This window comes from Palaemon carinicauda, chromosome 39 (genome assembly GCF_036898095.1).
Source record: "Palaemon carinicauda isolate YSFRI2023 chromosome 39, ASM3689809v2, whole genome shotgun sequence".
NCBI classification, from domain to species: domain Eukaryota; kingdom Metazoa; phylum Arthropoda; class Malacostraca; order Decapoda; family Palaemonidae; genus Palaemon; species Palaemon carinicauda.
The window spans coordinates 7,430,627-7,438,126 of NC_090763.1; the positions used below are offsets into that span (position 1 = coordinate 7,430,627).

Below are 7,500 nucleotides of genomic sequence, written 5' to 3' on the forward strand. Positions count from 1 at the left end.
AAAGGGATAGTCTCTTACTATAATCCTCAACTTGTAACTTTTTGAGTCACTCCCCATCCCTTTGATAGTACTATAAGCACCAGCTTGCAACTTTTTGAGTCACTCCCCACTCTCTTTGAAAGTACTATAAGCATCAGCTTGTAACCTTTTTAACCCTTGCCCCCATTGAAAGTACTATAAGCATCAGCTTGTAACTTTTTGAACCATTTCCCCTTTTGAAAGCACTATAAGCATCAGCTTGTAACTTTTTGAACCCTTTCCCCCATTGAAAGTACTATAAGCATCAGCTTGTAACTTTTTGAACCATTTCCCCTTTTGAAAGCACTATAAGCATCAGCTTGTAACTTTTTGAACCCCTTCCCCTTTTGAAAATACTATAAGCATCAGCTTGTAACTTTTGGAACCCCTTCCCCCTTTGAAAGTACTATAAGCATCAGCTTGTAACTATTTGAGTCACTCCTCAACCCCCTTGAAAGCACTATAAGCATCAGCTTGTAACCTTTACGCACTACTGTCAACTAACAAATGAACGAACCATTCGAGGTCGTAATAATGCAGTCATAAACCATCTCTCAAGATTTACGTCCAATTATGAGTTACACTTTTTTTTTTTTTTTTTTTTTTTTTTGTCTAAAATAACTACTTTTCAAGTGATGATGGAAGGTGCCGTCATTTTCCTGTGTCATTTTTAAGAAGTGGAGAGTCATAAAATTACTGTGAGGGATGTGTAAACATTTAAGTTAAAGCAGGAAAGGCTGCTTCGTGAATAATAGAAGCGAGGAAATGCCGGATTTTGGGCGAAAAGTGAAGTCTGCACGAAAAAAAAGAAAAAAAGAAAGTAACGAGTGGTTTTTGGTTTGTATAATTACGACAATAAACGAATAATTTTCCTTTTAATATTATTATTATTATTATTATTATTATTATTACAAGCTAGGCTATAACCTAGTCGGAAAAGCAAGATGCTATAAGCCCAAAGGCTACAACAGGGAAAGATATTCCAGTAAGGAAAGGAAACAAAGAAATAAATAAACTAACAGAAGAATAAAGAATCAAAATAAAATATTTTAAGAACAGTAACGACATTAAATTAGATCTCCCACATACAAACTATAAAAACAAAATGAAGAGAAATAAGATAGAACAGCGTGGCCGAGTATACCCTCAAGCAAGAGAACTCTAACCCAAGACAGTGGAAGACCACGGTACAGAGGCTATGGCACTACCCAAGACTAGAGAACAATGGTTTGATTTTAGAGTTACCTCTCCTAGAAGAGGAGTTTACCATAGATAAAGAGTCTCTTCTACCCTTACCAAGAGGAAAGTAGCCACTGAACAAGGACAGTGCAGTAGTTAACCCCTTGACCGAAAAAAAAAGTTTGTTTGATAGTCTCATTGCCAGGTGTATGAGGATAGAGGAGAATGGGGTAAGAATAGACCAGACTATTCGGTGTATGTGTAGGCAAATACAAAATTATCCGTAACCAGAGAGAGGGATTAAAGAGCAACATTATTTACTACCTATTCGAAAAAGGATAAACGAAACCATAAGGATTTCTTTAGAGTATTAATTAAATGAGTTCATTCGTTTGCTTGTTTATTTTTTCCTTTTTTGACGATAGCAGACTTCCAATGGTTTGCTCTGCAAGTCAATGCTTAATTTAGGGGATTCAAGCCATTAAGAAAGACAACAACAACAACCACAGCAATAATAATAATAATAATAATAATTAATAATAATAATAATAATAATAATAATAATAATAATAATAATAATAATAATTTGTGAAAAAGTACAGGAACAGACAGTAAATAGTCCTAGCAGTTGTTCCTATTACAATCCTAATGAGCCAATGTGATGCTATCTAAAATCAGTCCCTATTCAAAGTTTCACAGTAACCCAAACTGAACTTCGTGTGTCGTGATGAAAACTAACGCGTATAAAATGCTTTTAACTTGGATGGAGGAGTATGATGAATAATATCTTGTGAATTGTAAATTAGGGGTAGTTAGAAACTATAAGAGAGATTACTCGAGTGCCATATGTGAATGAGATCATGGTGAGGGGTAGATGGAGATGGTTTGGGCATGCTCTTCTCACTCCCCAAGAGAGATTAATTCACCAAGCGTTCAGCTAGGCTTTACAAGTCACTAGAAGAGTTGGAAGACCCAGGGCTACATGGCTGAGGACTATGAAACGTGAAGTAAGATATGAGAAGTATTGAATTAAAGGCTCAAGATAGAGACGACTGGCGAAATCTAACCGAAGCCCTTTTGCGTCAATAGGCGTAGGAGACGATGATGAGTTAAAAATCCCAGCTGATGTTATCATAAAAGAAGTTGCACCGAGCACCCATGATAATTGGCAGACAATAAAAAGGCATTTAATCACTGGAACAGACTTGCATCGCTCTGAGCTACATTTCGTGTAGAATCTTAAGATCTATTTGCACATGTAGAAGTTTCCAGACACGCCCCATCTCTGACAAAAACAAGGATTTAAGACTTGTTTTTGTTTTTCTCTCTCTCTCCTGAGATAGGGTAAAAGGCAAGCAACTTTCATGCCACACCAGATGGTGAATAATTAGAAGGAAGTATTGCAAAGAGAGTGGCTGATATGCAAATATAGAATGGCTGTTAAATAATTACCTGCCTCTGGTGCATTCCATAACTAATTAACAGAAAATAACACATACTTTGAGAATGCAGCCTCAGGTGTGTGGAGAATTTAGTCTACTTAACAAATTACAAGTGGCTATAATAATGGGTTTGGAAAGTGAAGTTAATTGTAATCAGTTTAATGAAAATGTAAACTTAATAAATATATGTTCAAAGATGCTGAAATCTTCCTAATCAGGTAGGTAATTGAATCAGTGGAACTTCAAAACTTCAACCTTGCAGCGAATGTTTGTATGTGGAACAGGCTAACATAAGTCTCTTTTTGTAGTTTATTTATGAATGTTCAATTTTAATGCTGTTACCGTTCTTGAAATATATCATTTTTATATTTCCTTTCCTCACTGGGCTATTATTCCCTCAAGAGGCCCTTGGCCTTATAGCAGCTTGCTTTTTCAATTAGGGTTGTAGTCTAGCTAATAATAATAATAATAATAATAATAATAATAATAATAATAATAATAATAATAATAATACACTTAGTTCACCAATGCATTTTAAATCAATTATCGCATATCTAACTATATTTTTCACAATGGAAATTATTAGGCGTCTTGGAAAAGGCAGAAAATATCTCAAAGGCATTTTTGCAGACACGTCTACCTAGTGACACGCGACATTTATAAAATCTATACCTCTGACGAATAAAGTTACCTGTAAATGTTACCGAGGCAACACAGGAAGATTAGTAAATTGAAGATTCTTCGAGTAATCTTTAATGAACTGCCAAATGCCTTGGCGTCCTGCAAATTAATCTGCTATTCTGTTTGGCCTTTACCTCCTTCAATGTGACCTGCATATATGCTAATAATATATGCAGGTTGTTATGGCCTGATCGGTAACGTCTCTGCCTGGTGCTTGTCAGACGGGGGTTCGAGTCCCACTCAGACTCGTTAGTGCCTTTAGTGTTCGCAACCTTACCATCCTTGTGAGCTAAGGTTGGGGGGTTTGGGGGAGTCTATAGGTCTTTCTGCTAAGTCCTCAACCGCCATTGTCTGGCCCTCCCTGGTCCTAGCTTGGGTGGAGAGTGGGCTTGTGCGCGGATCATATATGGTTAGTCTCTAGGGCATTGTCCTGCTTGCTAGGACAATGTCACTGTCTCTTGCCTCTGTCATTCATGACTGACCTTTAAACCTTTTAAGCGGCTGGAACGGACTTGGTACTCTATCTCAGAAATAACATTCAATAATTTTAGAGTCTTTTATTCTATTACTAGCGTACGCATCCCGTCAAATATGACGGTTAAATTTAAACATACGCTCGCACGCAAACCACCTATCAACAAGGTATGACTACTTACCTTCCCCCTACCTGAATGACGGGAGAGAGATGAGCGTGACCGAATAGTGTATATAAGAATCGTTACAACCCGTTAAGAGTAATGTAAATCAGACTCCAATGGTACTGATAAACATTAGCAAACACTAAACTTATATATATATATATATATATATATATATATATATATATATATATATATATATATATATATATATGCATATACGTATGTGTGTAAATCTCCACATATACAAACACAAATATATAAATATACAGTATGTTTATATGTGTATCTCTCTCTCTCTCTCTCTCTCTCTCTCTCTCTCTCCTCTCTCTCTCTCTCTCCTCTCTCTCTCTCTCTCTCTCTCTCTATATATATATATATATATATATATATATATATACAGTACACATATATTAAAAAAAATATATATATACATATATACAGTATATAAATATATATATATATATATATATATACACTCACACACACACACACACACATATATATATATATACACACACACACACACACACACACACACACACACACTGCATTCACATGTGAACAGAAATGTAATCAACATGTCTAATATATACAATTACCAAAAAAAAAAGAAAATTGAAACACATCACTATCAATGTTATCTCAGTCGAAAAAAAAAATAAACTTTTGGATCTACATAAAAAAAAAAAATGCGCTGGAATGATATAAATGAACCAATGACCACCAACCTTTTTCAGACGAACCCAGGATCTTTTCCTCTCATTGAAGATGATGGATTTAACGTGGTATCGTCTGAGAACACACGGCTCTGAAAAAGAAGAAAACAGGATGAAATCTCGAAATAATTTCTTGAATCTCCAGTATATTTCTTACTCCTGACGGTGTGTCATTGGGAGCATTACTTATGTTTTGTTTATTTATAAACTGCACAGATACCTACATACATACATACACACACATATATAAATACATACATATATATAATATATATATATGTATATATCTGTATATGTATATATATATATGTATGTATATATATATATATATATATATATATATATCAAATAGGGCGAAGAAGCTCTCCAGGAGGAGCGACTTTTCTCTCTATATATAAATATATTATATATATATATATATATATATATATATATATATATATATAAATATATATATATACATACACACACATATATATACATACATATATATATATATATATATATATATATATATATATATATATACTGTACACACACACAAACACACACATATATATATATATAATATATATATATATATATATATATATCATGGGTAAGAAAGAAGACGATGGATTGACGAACTAAAAAAAATTGCGGGTATAAACTGGCATAGAACGACTATAAACCGACGCGAGTGGCTAAGCTACAACCCTAGTTGGAGAAGCAGGATTCTACAGTCAAGCCCAGGGGCTCCAACACGGAAAACAGCCCAGTGAGGAAAGGAAACAAGGAAAAATAAAATATTTTAAGAAGAGTAACAACATTAAAATATTATCACCTATATAAACTATAAAAAACTTCAACAAAACAAGAGGAAGAGAGATAAGAAATATATATATATATATATATATATATATATATATATATATATATATATATATATATATATATATATATATATATATATATATATATATGACATGATATGCGCACGGTGTAAATAACCGATTAGCATCAAAACACGTAAATGTAAACGCAGAATAAACACGGTCATAATCACATGCTTAATGACATGTCATTAGTCTGTATTAAATCAAATGTATGCCAAGAGCCACTGGAATTCTAATGTGCTTCTAACTGATGCTCGCCCGTCCCCCCACACCAATTGGGCGTGGTTCTACATTAAGGGGGTTGAAGGCCTGACATTTAGAACTGGTGATTTTTCCATTTTTTTTTTTCTTTTATTCTGGTTCCTGTTCAAGGCGCTTCGTACGTCTCGCATAGATCGAAGATGCTAACCTCCAAGTCTTCTTGTTCTTCTTCTTTTTCTTCTTCCTCGTCGTGTAAGATGTGTGGACAAAGATTAATTTCTAAACTTGGAGAATTATTTCATAATATTACTTCTTAATCTATGTTCTATCATACACTGTTTCACATTTATATTCATGTTTCGTATCATTTGTGTCTACAATTATTTGTTTTGATACCTTAATTATATTCTTTACAGATATTCATTCATAATTACTACAATTATTATCATCACTACAAGCCAAGCTACAACCTTAATTTGCAAAGCGCAATGCTAATATAATTATATTCTTTACAGATATCCATTCATAACTATTACAATTATCATCATCATTACAAGCCAAACGACAACCTTAATTTGCAAAGCGCAATGCTAATATAATTATATTCTTTACAGGTATCCATTCATATCTATTACAATTATCATCACCATTACAAGCTACAACCTTAATTTGGACTGCGCAAAGCTAATACTTCAAGAAATAAAAAGAGTGATATGTTTAAAAATGAATTTCAAGGAGAAAGATATTCTCAATTATAGTGAAGAATCTTGTTCTTTTGATCTCATCCTCATAAGGTCTTCAAGGATTCTTTTTTTTTTTTTTTTTTAAGTTCGTAGAATTTTTTAAATGTGTTATTACTGAAAGATCCTCCGTTCTACTACAGTGAACACGATAGTGTTACCTTTTACGTAAATAAGAGGATAGAATTAGATTCAAGACACTTCAAGGTAATGCTTAACATAATAATATTTAAAGTTAGTAGTTATATATATATATATATATATATATATATATATATATATATATATATATATATAGATATATATAGATATATCTAAATATATACATACATATATATATATATATATATATATATGTATATATATATATATATATATGTATATATATATATATGTATATATATATATATGTATATATATATATGTATATATATATATATATAGATATATATATATATAGATACATATATATATATATATATATATATATATATATATATATATATATATATGTATATATATATATATATATATATATATATATATATGACTTTATCTACAAATAAGGAAAGAAGATTGAAATAGTTGGGCAATGTCCTTGGCCCACCAGGGGGGAGAGGGGTGTTAGGGCGTACAGTTGGACACAGAAATTCATGGCACACATCGCTGTGCGAGGCTAGTAACCAAAAAGATAGAGTAGGGAGAGATAGCAGAGGTGGTGGGTGGAGCTACACATCGGAACTCAACGTGAAGTAAAGGTGTAACAGGATACAATCCATCAAAGCGAGGTGAGCCTAGAATTCATGTGTCTAACTGTACATAGAAAGCGTCGACTTCAGGGTTTAAACTTGGACATTTTACCTTAGAATACCTTAAAACATGTCCAATTTCCTTAAATTTGAAGCCAGTAAACCCAAAATTACCGTAGAATTTCCTTAAAAATTACATTGAAACCATGAAAATTACCTTAAACTAAGGTAATTACTTTGAAAGTTTAAACCCTGGTC

The 7,500-nt window shown here is 32.7% G+C and overlaps 1 long non-coding RNA gene across 1 annotated transcript in view; it reads right to left on the minus strand.

The window, feature by feature from the left end:
• Positions 1–7,500, minus strand: part of LOC137630990 (uncharacterized) — a 326,533-nt gene that overhangs the window by 185,557 nt on the left and 133,476 nt on the right. The window contains exon 2 of the long non-coding RNA XR_011041829.1: positions 4,690–4,769. This is a non-coding gene — a long non-coding RNA (uncharacterized lncRNA). The remainder of the gene's footprint in view (positions 1–4,689; positions 4,770–7,500) is intronic.